Genomic DNA, 20430 nt, shown 5'->3' on the forward strand with positions numbered 1-20430 from the left:
TCGGATATAAATTAATTACACACTCATGTGAAATCTCAAGGAAAACAGGTGATGTTTCGTGTGTGAGATTCTTCAAGTGTCAACTAGTGGTATAACCTCCCTCCAGGCTAGTATCTTGAATATACTACAGATATATATATTAATCTCTAAAGAGTGCGAAAGAAGGACTGCAAAAAGGCCGCCAAAGGAAGATGAGAGATGAGAAAACTCAATCCGAATGGTATATAAACGTCAGATTATCGTTGTCAATAGTGCTATAAAACATGCACTCAATTTGAGATAATCATCTGGTTCTCTCTGGGTGCGGAAAAATTCAAATGAGTCAATTCACACACAACACTTCATCAACACTGCATTGTTGTCCATACGGCTGCTCGAAGGTCGTCCTGACACTCATGCAAGTACCCACCGCACCATATAGAGACACCTCACGATCGCATGGATCATTGAATCTCTCGCAACATCAGAATGTACCCTTCCAAGAGAAGTTCGGGTCACGAGCTCTTAGCACTATTTTCCATGGCTTTTTCAATACTTTGGAAGTGTGGGTGGTTTCAATAAAATGTCACGATACTGTCGGATCAATTTAATTGGATGCATATTGTATTGGTTGGAGGGCAAAAGAATTGAAAAACGAATTACCTCCAGAACAAAATTATACTATATAGGCATAAGTTGTAGGTGTTGATTGATACATCGTGTCACCGAATCCTTATATCCACCAACTTTCCATTATATCCGATATGTCAAATGCCAGAGGAAAAAGTAATATTATATCTCATTTTCATTTTCATTTGCATACCATCTAAGAATGGTAATTTAATGGGTTTTCAACCGGGAGATAAACACGATGATGATGTTGGAAAATGCTCTCTGCTATGGATAAGAAACTCTATATTGCAAAAAATTTACAACAACAACACCAACAACAAAATAGAAGAAATCAATCAATGAGAAATAATTTCACTTTTCCGTCTTTTCAACGCTATTTACCCAATGGCTTGTGGACCTGAATAATCATTATCGACAATTTTATATATTACACATCCCAACATGCCCATGTGTGGCTTGTTTTCATCCAACATAAAAGCCAACATCCAACTTTGGGGAGATGCATATACAATCCCCTCAAATGATCAAGTACATTTACTCAAATATTTATGTATAAATATATATACATGTACTTTTTCTGTCCATAATCAAGTCCTTCTTTTGAATTCCATCGTCTTTGACTCTCTTACATTTATGTATACTTATACATATCCCAACAACCATCGAGTCCCAGCTCTTTGAACAATTTTTCACATTGGCGTTCTGTATTTGTTGTTATACGTTGAAAATTACACTCAATCACGATTTTCTGATCTGATGATGTGTTGCGTGATATCGACAATAATTAAGATTAATTGCTATTAAATCCTTTGGAGAGTTCTTCACTCCATGCATATACTCTGGGATGATAATCTTTTTTTTTTATTCTGTCTACATCACCCTCCATTATGCATCGGAGGCCCCATTGTAATAATATGAAGATGATTTCAATACAACCAACTCAACTACCGAAGGTTTCCTAGCAATTCATCGTATTGTACGATCTTACCAAGATTTCTCACTGAAATCAATTTTTATCCCTTCATTTTCTTCATCTATATACGTCTCTCCTTTATCTCATTTTTCACAAATTTCAATGGGATGCTACAAGTCAAACTCCCCAAGATTATTATTATTATTACTGACAAAGGATTCTCATTTTAAACCACGAAGAGGTGAGCTACAATAATCAAACAAGTTCTGAAGAGAAATCTCTCAACAACCGGATATTCCTAAAAATGAACATCATGTCCTAGCAGTTATAAAAAAAATATGATCTAAATTTTGAATTTCAAACATAGAAAATCATTTGGGCTATAAACCTCAATAATAAGTGAAACAAGTTAAGCATTCTGCATATAAAAACAGAATAAATTTTAAAAATCAATTAAGAAATCGAAGAAAAGCTTTAGGGTGGAATGATAACTTTTTGACACTTTCGAATCGATAGTATCGATAAATCTATATGTATTAGATTAAGTGCAATGCATCAAGTGCTGAATGCATTAAAAAAAATTAAAAGCAGTAATAAGAGAGCTTGAAGCAAAAGAACATACGTAATCAGAAGATTAGATCCAGATCAAAAGCCTGGATTCTGAATTTCTGTACGACAAGTAAATGCAATGATTTGTCAAAATCGAAACATACAATCCTAAACAAAATGTTTTCCGATAATTTTGCCAGTTTAAAAAATGAAATAGGTTAGCTATTATAGATACACCTGAGGTCTGCAGTCCGCTTAAAGTTTGATTTTAAGATTTTTTTCTAGTAAAAGCTTTGGAAGCTTGATTTGAATAAGTTTTAGTTGTGTTATTGTATTGTGAAATACGATTTTCTAAATAAGTACGGTTTCATAATAAAGTTTTTTTTTTGAAAAATTCTAAAGTTGAGGTAGATTTTGTGTGGAAAATTACATGAGTTTACCACCAAATCATATCCAAATTATTAAAAAATTAATAAATAAATAACGATTTCCTTTTCAATATTTCAATGAAAACATAATATTAGAAAATAAGATCATCACATAAATTGCAGAGAATTTCAATATTTGTTTAAGGGATTACGTGGGTCAAAAACACTGAAAAACAGCATTTTTTTTCTTTTTTTTAACATAATAAAAATTTATTTAATTCAAGCTTTTAAACATAAAGTAAAGTATGTAAACATCGTAAAGTAGTTTTTTTTTCCTCGAAAGGGTCACAGAAAATCAGGTCCCAACCCAACGGCTGAATTTTTAAGTTTTTTTTCATGAAAATTTCTAAAGATATAGTTCAGGAGAAAAAATATCTTTGAAATAGAACTTTTTCTCGTATTTTTAAATAGAACTGAACCTTACCGTTGTATCATTTAGCTTGAAAAACCAATTGTGAAGCTAAATTACATTATGATAAGTCAGTTCTTTTAAAAATATAAGAAAAAGCCTAATTCCAAAGATACCCTAGGGCCTTGACAGACATGAGGATTAGCCTTGAGACGGCTTAGCGTAATTATATCAGAAGTAATGGACAAACTATATTTCCATCATTTTCCACTAAGTCGTCTCTCGGCTTAAGTCGTAAGTGTGTCTAGGGGATAATTCAAAGGTGTCCCTCTTTCCCCGAAGTGATGTATTTTATATGCTTAAGAGTTTGAATTGAATAAATTTTTCATTAATGTTGAAAAATAGGGAAAATATGATGTTTTTTAGTATTCATGACCTGAGTAACTCTTTAAGGGAAAAAAACTTATCCTACATAATTTAAGGTTTTAACCTTAAAATTCAAGAAATCTCTGTATTGAAAATGAATTCTGAAAGCATATTTTGTTATATTTTGTCATAAGGATAAGCCAAGCCCTTTAGGCGCGTTTAAGTAAAAAAAAAATCATAGCAAGTGAAACATTATACAAACCCAAATATACAATCACTCCAAGTCAGGTAATTAGAAAGTATTAAAAATCACACCTTACAAAACTATATGTGTACCTGGGACATGTTTATGATCACTAAATCTTAACTTAATGAATAATAAACAAATTATTTATATAACGGTAAAATATGATTTTCCAGCTTTTCCAGTTTGAAAGGAAGAGAACTTTGCAATGTGCTAAAACAAACAAATCTCTGAGCAACTGTTTTTCATGGTTGCAAAATTTTTAACGTTGGATTATTGACTAATAACTTGTTTTGTGATGGACCAATAAATATTTTAGGAGAAGAAACAAAAACTTTGCTATATCACTTTCCATCATGTTCAATTCTCTTGTCTCTCGCTATATATTTATCTTTCACTAATCTTAGAAGAAAAAAAACGAACTCCTCCCTTTCTTCAAATGCTAGTTTAAAATTAAATTGCACTTGAATTTAAAAGATCCCTCTCTCTCTGGTCATTTTGTATGTTTCTACAGACACTTCCTTTTCGGTCTACTTTCCACCTTCCGCGCCTTTTGAGCACATCGAACCATTTCAGTGTGGATTTCTAAAAATTTCCCAGCACCGTCTATTTTCGCGATTCCCCGAGCCAATTGCATAACACGGGAATTTCAAGTGCAAGTGACTCAAACCCAAATCAACGACAGGAAAGTCTGAAATAGCATATGTGAATATTCAATGATAGAATTCCCATAAAGTTTATTAATCCCATTTTCAAGACACACTTCATCAAAAACAATGAGATAGAGATTGTTGTCTAAAGAGACATTATATTGAAAATTTTATTCACTTATATCATTGAATTTGAGATTAAATTTTCATCAAATAACTTTTCCTATATTTACTTTAATAATTGAGAAATATTGTACGTATAGAGTGGTGTCATGGCTTATGACCACATTAAACATACATTTGCCTACACAACTCTAGAAATTTTTTTTAAACTAAAATCAGAATTTGATAAAGACGATTTAATTCATTATAGCTCTGGCACAATTTTTGGATCAGGAAAACTTCATGAAATCAAAATTCAAGTCTCTTCTTTTCTCAAACGTTTTGTGTTCTTAATTTCAATTCAATTTGGTTCGATCTGATTTTGAGTACGATAGAATTAAATAGCCATATGCAAAATATTTAAGAAAAGGATGTGAATTTTGGTTTCATGAAATAAAACCTAAAGGTGTGTCGGAGGTAAAAAGGTGGTGTGTCGGAGGTGTGTCGGAGGTATTAGCAATTAATTTTTTTCAAGTAAAATTGACAATAATGTAAAAGTTGTAAGGGAAAGTGCCCATGCTTTGTATGGAACCAAGCTTTATAATGACTAATTTTTTCCTATGATTTTCAATAAATATGACTCGTATTTTAAAAACTAGGGGAAGTATTCTGTTTTTAAAATATATTGCGGAGTCACATTTATTCAGAAACATAGGAAAAAAATAGTCATTATAAAACTTAGGTTTTTTTCAAACTTGGTTTTTTGAAAAGCATGGGCATTTTCCCTTTCGCTAAATCCCCTATCGAAAACAAGAAAGCATCAAAGAGCATTCAATTTAATTTTGACAAAATGAACTTGTGACATCTAAAAGAAGAAGAGTGAGAAAGAATAAGACGTAAATCGTTTCAGATAGAAAAATATGTCAATTGTGATTTCAAGGTCCTGATCAAAAAATATGATATAATAATGATGGCACAACGTTCCATAGAGGAACTTAAGACTTCCCGCCCAGGGGATTTCGGGACATCCATTAGTATTTTTTGTTATACAGGAAGTTTGTTAGTCCCATTTCTCGTGAAGTCAAGTCCAGTAAACCTCACTGGGTTCAAATCGAACACCTTTAGCACCAAAATAATTCGTGAGGTAAGAAAATAACATATTTTCGATAGTATCGACTGTTGATTCTGAAAAATTTATACGATATCTACACTTTTTGTAGCTAATATAAATATTTATCAACAGTCACATTCTTTTAAGTATGTCACAATAAATGGTCCAACAATGCCTAAAAAGCCGACATGAACTTAACCTAACAGATATAGGGGAAAGCGTGCTACCTTCGGACGATTTATGCTTCGCACAAATAATTTTTTTCATTGTGTTATTAATGAATTTTGTCCATTATAAAATTATCTTTTAATAGCTAGACCAATGCCTCAAATTTTAAGAAAAGAGCTATGGGTGAAATCCATAAATAACTTAGAAAAAAAATGAATTGTATGAAGCTTGAGTCGTCTGAAGGTAGCGCGCTTTACCCTAGATTTATCGATACTATCGATTCGACAGAATCGAAAGGTTATTATTCCACCCCTAGTGACGCTAAGGGATTCGAACCCGTGATACTTACATCATAGAGCGAGTGTTCTACGCAATTGACCCATTGAGTGCCCTGATCTAAAAGAAATGCCGGAACCATTATGCTTGATTTTTTCTGCAAGATTTCTTGCAAGCCAAATGGTACACTACCATAACCATAACCTATGCTACCACCCTACGTAAGACATTAGGCACCTTACTTTACACATACAAACGCACTCTCACTACTCACTCTTTCTCTTCCCATAAGAAGAATCATTAGATACTGATCTTCCACTGCACTCTAACTGAAGATGTGCGTCTCTTTAGGAGACAACGCCACATTTTTGAAATTCCCTGGCAGCCACCACCAGGCTTCATCCGTCCATCAGATTTCTCTCATCTCACACATATTGTCATACATACTCGATTTACAACACATACCATCCGGTGTGTAGCAAATATACACTATTTTACCTTTGCGTTGATTTAAGTGCAAACACACCGAAAAGGTGCTCTTTAAATCTCTCATCTGCATTTACAACAAATTGCAAATGCCTTAGAGCAAGAATCACCATAGCCGAAATTAGATAAATTCAAATATATCCACACAACATGAGCATAATTATAAATTTCCGTAATTCAATTTTCTATTCACCCTACGGGCGCCACAAGCATAACCTCCTCTCATATAGTTTCTCTCTCTCCTTTTTACAATCGGAACCGCGCTTCCACCAAACGGGGCGGCAAAGGTAGAAAAGATTATTAAGAGAGAAGCCTATCTTTTAAAGAAAAACAAAACTTAACTTTATCGCATTACGTTTCATTACAATGTATATACAATATAAATTGAGTAAATTAATAAATATACTACCTCATCTTCACTCACACTGTAAATTTATTATACCTCTCTCTCACACCTCTTCTCGCCTTTTAATAATGATCATCATCGGGTGGTTCACTAACTGTACATGGTTACGCCAACTTGATCATACTTACAGTCACTCTCCACAACTCTCATTGCATTCAGTGGTCATCTACCAAGGATTTTAAGTGCCAAATATTACGGCATCATCAACAGTCTGAGAGAGATACCCATTGCCCACCTACGCTTAGCCAGCACTTAGCAATTCCGCATGACTCAGCGTTGACAAATGCGTAAATGATCCACCCACCCTTCTCAATTTTATCTTTACAATTATAGTCTTCTTCCCCGTCCTATGCAACATTTAAAAAAATTCACCAACCTAGTATTTGCTTTAAAAGAATGTTTTTGTAATACGACAAAAGGTCAATAATGTGTCACTATCTTTTAAATTGCAATATGTCGTCAATACAATTTACTATACTATTTCGCAAATATTGATTTTCAAATTCAACAAGTTACGAATCATTTTTTTCTGTCTTGTCAGTCAATTCTTCAAACATGCAATCAATAATATATCACAATTTTCAATATCATTTAGTTAATTGTAGTTGCATCGTACAGAGCTTGGGTCCCTGATACACCATTGAAAATTTAAATCACTACAAATAATCTCTCTTGTAGTATTTGTGATAATTAGAAATAAAAGAACAAGCCTTTTAGCCGGATTGATAGACTAGAACTCTCCTACTACACTCTTAGAAAAGTTTAGACGTGATTACTAATGAAAATTAGTTGTTCGGGCGATTATTATCAAATCTATTTAAAATAGTTCTTATATTCTTAAAACATTATACTCATAATAAATTTATTAGCAGTGAGAATATAAGACAATATTTACGTGGATAAGTTGCGGCAATTATTTCATAATGCTTTCATACAATTATATTTGCTTGTGTTAATTAAATGAAATCATTATCCCAACTAATATTGGTCACTAATTCCTTTTAGTTCTCACAACCAATGTAAATAGATGGGCCTATAGTTTTATAAAGTTATGACTACTTTTCCAATAGTAAAGAGTGGTTGTTATTTTAGTAATGCGTTGAAGCTCTTTCGAATTTTAAGCAACTAATAAGACATATGCACCACAATGAATGCTATATAGTAACCACAACTAATATGATATAGTTATTACAGCCAATAAGATGGGTATCAACCCCATTTATTTAGTAATTGGAACTAATATGTTATAGTACCCATTACTATTTTGATTTAGTTGTGATAACTAAATGAAAAGGATACTTTAACTAACTGTGGTCAACTATATCATTTAGTTACCCAAACTAAATATATAGTTGGGTCTATATTTGCTATATTTTATAGTTCTAATAACTGCATATGAGCTTGTACGAACTAATTTTTTCTAAGAGTGTATATTCTGTCAAAAGCTTTTTCTTTTATTCATCCTTAAACAGACCTGTAGACTTATTACCTATTGGAATTACGGGAATTACCTTCGAATTAAAAAAAAAGTAATTAAATTTTTAATTTAATTTGATGAATTCTTACAAATTTTGTGCCATTCGTTCCATTGCTACTTCAATAATATATTTTTTACGTCCGTATTTTCTGTGGTTAGTAACTTATGTATTAAAAGTATAATCTCAGTTTGTTAGTCGAGTATTAAAAAAATCTGTATTTTACAATATTTAACTATTTTTTAGATGACATTTTAAGTTTGCTGGTATTTTCACTATTGAAGGAAGATTAGTTTAAAATTCAAATCAAGTTTTTCTTCTGAATAGGGAGAAATTTATCAATTACAGTCCGCAAAACTACATTGTTAACATTATAAACAAGTTTTTATAAATACCGTTATTTTTATTTTGGTTTTTTAATAAGAAAAGAAAATTCAAAGCATGACTAATACTATTACTATAATACTATGACTAATAAGATATTTATAAATATTTCTTCTTTATAAAATGTGAATGTTTCAAACCTATTTTTTATAAAAAGAACTGAAAATAATACTTCTAGCAATACTCAATTGTTATAAAGAATGTGCCGCATTTATCCATTTTAAAAATCTTAAATGGTTTTGTTAAATATTATGAAATGGAATATTATTTTCAATATAATGAAAAAGATTATTTATAAACAGTAAGCCCATAAAATATTTATTGTTGTATTTCTTTGGTACAAAAAAATAATAATTCGTTAAATCGATTTATTCAACTCTAAACAAAACAATTTTTTTTTAAATAATCAATAAATTTAGTATTTTTCTTTAAATTGCAAGGTTTTGGATTTATTACCAATCACGAAAAATTGTGAATAGATGAAAAGAATTAACAAAGTATTTTCAAAGTTTTAATGAAAAATATTTCCATTCAAATTTTTACTTTTCTAAGAATAAAAAAGAAAAACCAATTTTTTTTTCAATTACACGGAATAGGGCCCTGGCTTTGAAAAACTAATGTGATATGTATACAAATGATCACATCTCAACTTGTTCCGCTGCATTTCTCTGAATGAGGCTCATATAGAAAATCGTCAGAGAAGTTGAAAGAAAAATTTCATTGGAGAAAAAGGAAAATTTGTTGTGAGTTGTGAGAGTTATTTTCATCAGGTTTTTAGGCTTCCCTTTAAGTTCTCTATATCGTACTCTTACAATATTCTTGTACTTTGGGATTCCACCACATTTAAACATTATGCCTTTAACTTCATGAACGTATGGGATTTCGATAGAGAACTCTCAAAAGTTGTAAGCAACATTAGAAGCTGAATCTCCCATGCTAATTTTAGCCCACAAAAGACAAAATATTTCAACAGGAATTCATTCATTTTTCACACACAAAAATTTTCACTATTTATCTCACTCACTTCACATGTTCTCACTCACTCACTTAGGTCTTTTTTATTCTCCTCAAATCTCTCCTCTTCCAAACCCAGCATGTGTGCTAAATGTATAGAATCATCAAGGCTATGAAATGCTAGTTAGGAAAATTCATCTCATTATTTTTTTTTCTTCTAATGGAAATTTGAAAGGAGAAACGAAGCATTTCAAGTGTTTCTTGAGAAATCAAAATGACTATAGCCTTTTTCTTTTCCACAACAGAATGCACTCTATAGCCCAAACCCTATAATAAAATGTCTTAAAGAAAATTAAACACTTAATCAGATAAGCCAGCAATATACAGGCACACAGAATGCACATGTCGGTAATTAATAAGATAAAATAAGAAAGAGTCAAAGAGTCACAGAATAAACTACATAATAAGAGGGAATTAATTGAAAGTACAAAGAATCTAAACAACTTAATAATCTTATCTCTTAGTATTTTGATGCCTTTCACATCATGTTTTGGACTATAAAAATTTTATTGGGAGGGGACGTCGTTGCATTTGCGCAATAACTGTCCCACTGGTACAAAAATTATACCCTGGGTATGTCTTGATGCTCCATACCCAACCACCCCAAAGTGGGTGGGTATCCTTTGGATCCCAAATCCACACATTGAGGGTGATCCAGCATATGTCAGAATGTTTATCCAGGGTTAACTGGTAACCCTGATTCTGACCGCTGAGGGCCCTTTTATACCATCATATGGCGAATAGTTACAAGCATATCAATGCCCCATATACTCAAAGCTCGACAGAATTATATATTTAAATGCAAAAACCATAGAGGCCAACACAAAATTGCTAAATTTTCACACGATTATAACTGCAATTATCTCAAAAGTGGCTAACCTTGAAGAAAATCATCGACTGAAGAAATTCTTATTCTTCAAGAGTCAAACATTATGAAGAAGTGGCTATAAATACTAGATTATACAAAATGAATGACGTAAATGCTGAGTAAATTGAGACACGAAACTTCCGTTTAATTTCACTATAAAGCTCTTATTTCATACAATTCATTTTTTCATCAATTTCTTTGTTATTACCTTTTTGTGGCTTATTTTTCTCTTTTTTTTTTTGCTATTAACCCCAGCCGGAACAGCAATTTTGCGACCCATTGATATAGAAAAATCGTTAGTAATTCAATTAGTATTTTAAAATCAATTTTTACGTATGGATAATACATAATAACAATCCCCATAAATCACGTAGAAAGTCTCCAAATTATTTTGTTGTGGCTATTTCATACATATATGAAGCCCTTGTACAACACGAATCACTTGATTGAGCCAAATTAACCAATTTAGCATTTTAAATATCTCCCAAAATTAACCAATATATTAGACTCTCTGCCTCTTATAAACACTTCTTGCGTTTTACCACTTCAATCCATTGCTAATTCCAAGAGAGTCACACAGAGAGTTGATGACCTCTAAGACAGCGCGGTTTTCTTTCTTCTTTTCACCCATCGTGATGTTGGCATTTTGGGTAAAAAAAATAAAAACGATATATAAATACAACAAAACAGAATTCCCTTTAAAACTATAAAATGCTTTTAATTAAAACGGCGCCAATTGAAAATAAAAAAGAACAACTTTGAAATGTCCGCAAATTTGACACATTACAAATGAGTCAGAAATTTACAAAATGAATTTATAGAAAGGCGCGAGCGATGAGCAGCAACGATTCTTATAGGCAAAAAAAAAAACAAGGAAATATTTTTGCACCAAAAAATACTTACTACTGAAAATTTAGTGAAATGTTACACACAGAGAAATAAATGAAAGGAATATTGACATTTAACCCTGAGATGGTACAAGTTTTCTCTCTTTTTCCTCAACATTTGCTGAATATGCAAAAATAAACATAATACTAAATTATTATAAACCTGACACCTCAGTCAAACAAAAGACCTGTGGCGAATTAATTTTTCTTTTGCTCATGCAGACAGAGTTGGATGTTGATATTCAAAGAAAAGTGAATTGATGGTGAGGTTAAGAGCAAAGAAGAAAAAAAGTTGAATAAATTGCATTCCGCAACATCAATTCAAGTTTTAGTGTCAAAAAACCACTTTTTGGAGTCTCCTTTCCAATTGAAACGTTTCTACATCAAATTGATTTTTTGCACTAAACATCCACCACAGAGTTATTTCCTCAAATGTCTCTTATTTCGCACATAATTAATTTTATGAGAAATTATTTTTTTTTTCATGGAAAATATTTTATAACTACAAACCGAAAAAATATAGTAGTATTTATTTGAAAAATAAACACAACATGAAGGGCAAATATTTCATGATTTCTCACGACATTTTTTTATTAATGAATTTTGACACTGTTTGGAAAAAAAAGTGAAACTCTATTCACGATATTTACAAATGTTTGTTTTTCTTTATATTTATGTTTCTGCATTCTTTGAATGTGCACTCCAAAGTGTGTGGCATAGAGATAAAATGTTTGTTGGGTCATTATTAAAGTAAAGAAAAATAACATTGCCTATTGTATGCAATTAAATTGCAATGCAAAGGAATCAGACGGGAGCTCTTTTTTTATAGAAATTTATATACTTTTAAATTACTAATTTCATTTGTAAATTCCACCGCAATAAACACATAATAAAATGCGAGAAAATATTGCAACGTACGTTTCAACTGTCACTGATTCAGTAACAATGTAACATTTTTTTTTCTTCTCATCTGAATATCCCATGAGTTGGTCCATTTTTTTTCTCAATTCAAGAAAATGGAGATGAAAAATAAAATGTTGTGAAAGTTTTGCATTCTTATCTTTCCTTTTTTTATTATTCGTTGACATTGAATATTAAATAATTGGTATGGAGTTTCGCAGAAGTTGTGCAACTTCCTCTTCGAAATAACTTCAGGCTCAAATGCTTCATTGACTACAATTTGTCCCGAAAATTCTCATTTTAGTTTGAATTAGTTTTACTTTCGGTCATTTTCAGTGTTTCTTTTTGTTTTTTTTTTCTTACAATCTTGCCTCTTACGACACAGAATCTCTCAAGCTCCGTGTTAAATTTCCTTTATTTTAATTTATTGCTTCTCCAGTGACTTGGTAACCAAATTGAGATAACATGTGGTAATAATATTGAATCTCTTTTTATACATACTCTGTTCTACATTTCATTCCCTTGGAACCATCTCTTTTACCTTCTTTCTATTTTTTTTTTATCGAAATTCCCACAGAACTCAAGGGAGGGTGAATGTCGTTAAAAATAAAAATAATGAAGGAAAAAGATGGGAAAAGAAGCTCAAGGAATGCACGTTCTTTTTCATAAACATTAACTTTTATTCTGAAAATTTTTTCCTACACTTGCATTTATTTTACAACATTATAGTTTTTTTCCGGGAAAACATACTTTCAAGCAGCTTTTGTGGAATGACACAATCTCTGTGATTTATTTTCCGTGAACAAAATATTAAATTTTCATTTAAAAAAAATGCCTACAAGCGTGTGCACAACCCCTAACATTCCCCATAATATTAATAAAAAATTCCAATTCCGCATTTTTTGGCATTACAAGCCTCCTGCCAACCGGATTGAAACATTTTTTTTTAAATAAAACTCCTCTTAAAAGGTGATAATTGAAATTCCAACAGTCACGGAAAGATTTCCTACTTTTAATTGTCGCAAGAGTCATTTTTAGCATGTCCACTCTAGTTGCTTTTTTTTTTTAAATTAAATCCATTGCGTTCCTCATCGTTGGACCAATTATACAACAAAGTATGCGGTCACACAGTAAATTGCTATTACAAGAAAAACTACCTCCAATGCGATACTTAATAAAAATTTTCCTCAAATAATTTTAATATCTACAAGACACTGAACACGAATGGCGCTGGAGAGAGATGGAAAAAATGTACCTGAGGCCACACAATAAAAGCCTTTAAAAAAATTTTCCCAGAATTGTTGGTGCAATTTGTGAAAGAACTAACTTCTCAATAATAAAGGGAGGTTAAAAAAGAGGCATTCCATTGGCAATTGTGTTTTGTCGTTTTATAAGCTGTTTTTGCTTAGGTGAATGAGATAGAAAATTTTTGATTCTTTCGAAATCCTAACCTGGGGAAAGATCTCGAGAGATGAGATTCTGGTGTTCAGGTATTCACAGAAAAAATGCAATCGACCTGCTATACTTGGGCTTTGAAATAGATATTCAATCCATAATGAATGGGATGTTACAACTAGTACACAAGTATTTCAAAATCTTCCATTGAAATAACACTTAAATTTTAGGTTTTTATTTAAAAATTATCAATTTCTGAAAGTCAAGTTGACCAATATGTTGATGATCTCATTGAAAATTGTGATTGTGGTGACTGTAATCCCAGGTTTAGCAAATATGACTAAGGTGATCAACATTGAGGTGGAAACACATTAACATAGAACTTTTATATTCTTTTGCGTTCTATTATGCTTATTGACATTTTAAAAATACTGAAAAATTAAAATAATTACCGGTACTTGTGGAATATTGCTATATTTATCCTCGGAATCCCAGAAAAAGTTAAATTTGGTGTAATATTGCCAAATTTTTAATATATCTCAAAACCTAAAATAATTTTTGAGGAGTAGAATAACAACAATACTGACTGAGAAAACGTTAGTAACATAATTCCTAAACATTTTTACATCTATTGTAGTCGCAATTGCAATTTGCAATGTAATTCTAAGTGCAAAACGACATTTCAATAAATTATTTTTTTAAACTCTGCTTTCATAACAAAAAAAGTATAAAATCGGGAGTTTTCAGCAATTCCCCAAAAGATTTCCGAAAAAAAGATTAAGGTCATTAAACTTTACTTTAATTTTCAGATAAATCGATATTAAAGGCTTTAAATCGATTATTAAAGTCTGATTCGTATTCTACGATAAAAATTTTTAAGTGTTTTTTTTTATTTTAATACTCCTCGAAAAAACCTTTTACAACTTGAAATACATAAACTTTTGAGACCCGTTTTATAGAAAATGAAACTGAGCCTTTCACTCAGCAGAATTGAAGGATTTGGAATGGTTCTTGAATCTTACAAAGTTGAACACGACTTCCTGGGTATTTTTTACTTAAATTTAATTTCCAATTGGAATAGTGTACTGCTTCTGTACTGTTCTGGAACTGTTCTGTACTGTTCTGGAATAGAAGCAGTACAAGCTATATTAAAAATAAAATAAAAGACACGATTCCTTTTGCAAATTTCAATAAATTCAAACTTTAATAATTTGGTTTCTAATTCATAAATATTCAATTTAATTTAAGTAATTAAGTCAAGTTTTAGTCATTTTAGTGTTTTATATGCCAAATCCTAAATACTTTTTTGCGACATTGAGAAAATTAAAAAAAGAATATTTCTGTTGTTTTTGTAAATACTTTTACAAGACTTAAAAAAGTTTAATTTTCAATACTTGGAATAAATAAAGTTATTGAACAACTTGGCTTCTTCAAATTTTCTATTTATGTACAGCTTTATAGCGAATCTCTAAGTAAACACATCACAGTGGGGCCGCTCCATACAAAATGTGGCCAAAACCCTAACTCTGAGGCAAGAAGGTCATATATAGGTAATTTGGGGTCTCTGAATTCATGTTTGGGCATGAAAATTAAAAAATTATAGGGGAAAGGGGGGTAACTCGTACATAGGGCGCTTGAACACCAACAAATCATATTTAATAGGGCAAACGGTTAGAGATAGCGACTTGGGACCTAAGAAGGACCCCCCCATAAGTCGACCCAAGGATCGTTAAAATGCCCATCATTTTCCCCCCACCGCTCCCCTTTCCCTCCAAAAACCTATTTTTGAGATTACTCGAAAACGCTTCGAGCGATTTTGTTAATTTTTGTATATGTTCTAGATATTACCTGGCCGGACATTCGCCCATGCACGAAAATACCGTTGCACTATTTCTAAAACCGGGTTTTCAAGGTCAAATGCTAAAAAGGCTCTAGAGAGCGCATTTATCAACGGAATAGTGTCATGTTTGGGCTCGTTGAAAAGGTCTTGGAATTTCCGACAAAACTGAACCGATTCCAATCGGTTATGAACCGGTAAAAATCCGACTCATAACCGATAACAAGTTTTTATCCGAAAATTCATTGTTTTACTCTTAAGCCATTTTGGGAACCTTTATGCCGAGATAAATCACACAATAATCAATAAAATTCATTCTAAAAAATAAGGCCAAGTCCGCGCTAAGAATTTTACTTTTTTTATTTTTAGTTTTAAAAGTTACATTACTTAATTTAAGAAACTATTTCTTAAAATATCTTATGCCTTTACGTGGGTCAAAAAAACTAAGAAAGCTCATATTCTCTAATATTACTATGCAGGATAATAAAACTTAATTTAGTTCAAGTTTTTTATGTAAAAGTACAAAATTTAAACTATATTTTTGAAATTTTTATTATACATGTAAAGTAAGTTTTTCTTTGAAAAAAAAAAAAAAACTAAGTGTGTGTTGGATAAAAATTTCTCATAATATTCAGCTGACATTAAAAAATCAAATATTTTCATTTAGGTAATGAATTAATTTCGTTCTTTAACGAAAGGTTTTTGAAAAACCAAAATTCAAAATTCTGGGAGTGAACAAAAATTACTATTTTCCGCGTATAATATCAAATTTTGTCTTGTAAAATAAATTGTGATCAGGGGAACAAAAAAAAATCTTTCATGTAAAAGTTTAATTCAACTGCCAACAGGAAATATTTGTTTTTTTATTGTACTTCAGATGAATATATTCGACCGTAAAGTAAGTGTTACTTTTCAAAAAAGACTTCGAAAACTAGGTCTCAACGCCTGGATTTTTATTAGTAATGAAAATTTCGGAAACGTAGTCTAAATGTTGTACCCTTTTTATGCTTAAGGTGGTATCAAAAAAAGTATAAAAATGAGGACTATTGAACAGTTTAACAGTCAAAGTAATTCCGATTAAAAGACTAATGCCCAATGCACAATAACTTTTGTTTTGTAAACATGTTATTGACATTTAAATGAGAGTGAGTGAGATCTAAATCTAGTCATCTCGTTCACTTTAAGAGAAAATTTTGAAAACATATTTACAAACAAAGGTTATTGTGTACTGGGCATAAATGTTTAAGATCGCGTGTTTTGAAGCGAAGATCGCTTCAAAACACTTTGGGATTTTTAACCTTTGACCTTGAAAAATCGTTATTATGAATTATTGCACAGCAGAGGGATAAGGAGCTCCTTTGAGCTATGGGGCTAAATTGATATATGATTTTTTCGCCTATTTCTAAGTGAGGCTGATTTTAATAATTATTTTATTTAGATCCACAATTGCCTTGTCTATCCTAATTACATCATATTAAAACCCAGTTTCCTTTCGAAATATGCGAAAAAAATCGTATAACAATGCAGCCCCACAACTCAAAGTAGCCCCACCTCCCCCTATTTTCGTATATGGATGAACATACGCCTAGGTAATCTCTAAAACATATCCAAAAAATCGCGTGACGCGTTTTGGAGGGCAAGGAGAGGGGTGGGAGGAAAAAGAGGGAAATTTTACTCATCCTTGAGTCGATTCATGGGGGGTCTCCCCAAAATACCAAGTCGCTATCTCTAACCGTTTGGCTCTAGAGCTGTAGAAGACCAAAAGGATTACATTAAAAAATGAACAAAAAATTTAAATACACTAAAATTTCCGATTTTCACTAAAATATTTTCCTCGGAGGTTACAAAGTTAAAATATATTATATATTATATACATACATTTAATTCAAAATTATAGTATTATATTCGTAAATTGCTCTGTCGGTGGAGTTTGAGTAGGAAAAACCTCACTTTTGGTGCGCATGGTCTCAGAAAATGGCCTGGGAAGGTCCTTTGCGCAAAAATGCGCAAAATGAGCTTAGTATCTCTTTAAAGTAGATTAAAAATAGAGAATAATTATGCTATTTAGAAGTGCGGCAAGTAGCGGCATCATAAGTAGAACCTTTGATGAATCTTAAGAATTGATAATTTGTGTGCTTTATCGTAATAGAAATCCTTGAAAATCCTTACAAGGATAACTTAAAATGATCATATTCAATTCAGTGGTTCGTCTTCTGTATAAATATTTTATAATTTCTCCAGAAATATACACTTGGCCGTACCATTTAGGTGCTTGAATATGTCTCTGAGAAGCCCAAAATGACGAAAAAATTCATAGAAAAGGTGACTTTAAAAATTTCTGTAGGCTACAATTTTCAACCAATCTTCATGAAAATTTGGGAAAATGATCTTCAATTAATGTCAAATGAAATAAAAATAATTTTGGTGCAGTTAAAAAAAAGTTGAAAAAATAGGTTTTGGCCGCCACGGCCCCACTGTGCACATTAACAATCTCGATATTATTTTAAATTATTTTTTAAGACTCTCATATGTCAGTGATGAACGTTTTGGAGCTCAATGCAGAAGCTCTTGAAGAAATATTTCCCTGGTCCTAAATTTACAAACAATAAACAGGATAATTAAAGTAAGGGAATCTAGACCTAAAAGATTAATAGCCTAAGCCCGAATAGACTCAGGCTAAACCTTCTGAATATTTAGCATGTAAAATTTGTCAATGAAGGATTAGGTAAAGGAAATTTATGCATGACCTTCAATTGATGAACCTAAGTCTTCAGTGTATAACAGTTCTGGATAAATATTTACTGCCAAGTTTTACAGGCTAAATATTCTCAAAGATCAGCCTGAGTCTATTTGGATTAGACCACAATAGGGGCTTCAAACCATTCAAAGATTTAGCCTCATTGTCAATGGTTTGAAATTTCTAAACAAGCAATTGCAGTGATTTTTTAAAACCTAATAAAACAATATACCATTCTGAATGAACATTTTGCCAAAAATTTCGCGTATTAGGTGAGGAATTAAAAACATTTAAACAATATGTTTAAACCTGAAGTCGGAGGTCCGTTTACGTTAAATTTCTTGAACATTATCTCCTGTCGTGAAATTACTCAAGCTTACCAAAGTAAGTAAACATCAACTTTTTGAGTCTAAAGAGGGCTTAATGAAAGACAATCTCTATTCGGAATGGTATAATAAAGGCAAAAATTCCTTTCGAATCCTAAAATGCTGTAGGGGAAAGTGCCCATGCTTGATACCATTGGAAGCTTCGTAATGACTAAATTTTCAATGTTTCACAATATATATGTAACTCATCGCAATCATATTTTAAAAATTATGGGAAATTGTCCAGTATTTTAAATATATTGCGGAGTCCAGTTTATTGAGAAACATAGGAAAAATTTATTCATTACGAAGCTTCCAATGGTATCAAGCATGGGCAATTTCCCCTACACTTGATTTTTGATGAGAATGAGAGATACTGAAGAATGGGATTAAGCGGATTAAACCCACTGTCTCTCAGTCTGAAGACCGTATCAGCCATTCAAGGCCGAATCTAAAATTAAGGGAATAAATATATTTCGAGTCTTAAGTGAATAATTTGAAATTGTAAAGCTGTGTTAGAAGCAAAAGACAATAATTAAAATAATTAAGAATTGATTGAGAACGTTTACGTTCTTAGCTAAAGCTATCTAAGCTGATCTATTAACCAAGTTTCATGTTAACGTGTTTCAACCTTCAGAATCGGAATTATTGATGACCTTCGAGTAGCACAAATGGTACTGGATTGAATCATCTTCAACCATCTTTCTCGATTAGAGAAATGGGGATCACCTCCTGTGCTGGGTGGTTCTTCAGGCCTCAAAAATCTGAGATCCGAATGAAAATCACGAAAACAGATAGCGGGAATTCTACAAAAGCCAGCCATTCTCATCTCGAGCCACTAAACAGTTAATTAGCAACTCCCGTGTTTTTATTTGAACACGTAGACACGCACATCTCTCGAGAATTGAATTTGGTGCTACCAGGGGGAAAGATTCATTTGCTGGAGGACGTTGGAAAGAAGTGACAATTGAGGAGAATTTTGGGTGCAGCCACGCACCTGTCCACTCTTTTTTTTAGCTTTTCTTGGTCACGCCATTAAATTACACTGCAATTCTCACCTGTTTGTCCGGAAAGGAGCAATTTAATCCGAATCTGTGACTATGAAACTTCACAATCCCGTAGAGATGATGTATGCAGGAAAAGTTCAGGAAATCCGTAAAACAGATGGGATTTTCACCAGATCAAAAGATTTTTTCTCTGAGTGTATTTTGTAAGGAAAAAAAACAACACACCTTTCACTGTGACTGCGATTGAACCAAAAAACGAATATTCTCACTTTTTCACTACTTTCTACTGAAATTTAGATATGTTACAAATAGGGAAACACAAAAGAATGCAAATTGTACTCGGATTCACTGAATTTTCTTGTGGGAAAACTTGATAAAATGAGAGTATCTGTGGGATCTTGAAATCATGAACACTCGGTTCGGGAGCTTTCCGTGGACTGACTGAACATCACACGGCGATTACTCGGCAAACATGGCGGCTTCACTTCGGAGTGTTTGATTTGGTTTTGGTGTGTATGTATTTCCCTGCTCTCTCACCAACACACTGATTTTTTCTTGCGCTCTCCCACACTCGCACAACATCGTCCGAGAGAGGGCGATGCCGAAGAGAAATCGCGCGCGCGGGACATTTCGGAAAAATTCTCCTTGGCGCCAAAAATCAAAAAATCAACTGACACGATAGAGACGTCTCTCCTCCATTCGCAACCACAAAGATTACTTTTACGGGTTTTACGACTTTTAATTGCACAAGAGATGCCCAATAGATTGATCTCGGTTTATTTTAGAGAGACATCTCTGCCTTTTCACCACTTCCATTCACTGCCTGTTGACACCCGGGTGAATCAAAAACACTCACCAAAAGATTAATATATTGTTTATACATCTTTTGCGAAAGAATCAA

General features: G+C 32.2%; 1 protein-coding gene and 1 non-coding gene across 3 annotated transcripts in view; both read right to left on the reverse strand.

Annotated features, from left to right (window-relative positions):
• LOC129800642 (LIM domain only protein 7) overlaps positions 1-19988 on the reverse strand; it is a 112665-nt gene extending 92677 nt beyond the window's left edge. For both annotated transcript variants that reach the window (XM_055845188.1, XM_055845178.1), the window contains exon 1: positions 19581-19988. The gene's annotated coding sequence lies outside the window, so the exon portion shown is untranslated. The remainder of the gene's footprint in view (positions 1-19580) is intronic.
• Positions 10049-10257, reverse strand: LOC129800128 (U11 spliceosomal RNA). The gene has a single exon (XR_008751600.1). It is a non-coding gene; the product is annotated as a U11 spliceosomal RNA (small nuclear RNA).
• Positions 19989-20430: the final 442 nt, after the last annotated feature.

This window comes from Phlebotomus papatasi, chromosome 1 (genome assembly GCF_024763615.1).
Source record: "Phlebotomus papatasi isolate M1 chromosome 1, Ppap_2.1, whole genome shotgun sequence".
NCBI classification, from domain to species: Eukaryota; Metazoa; Arthropoda; class Insecta; order Diptera; family Psychodidae; genus Phlebotomus; species Phlebotomus papatasi.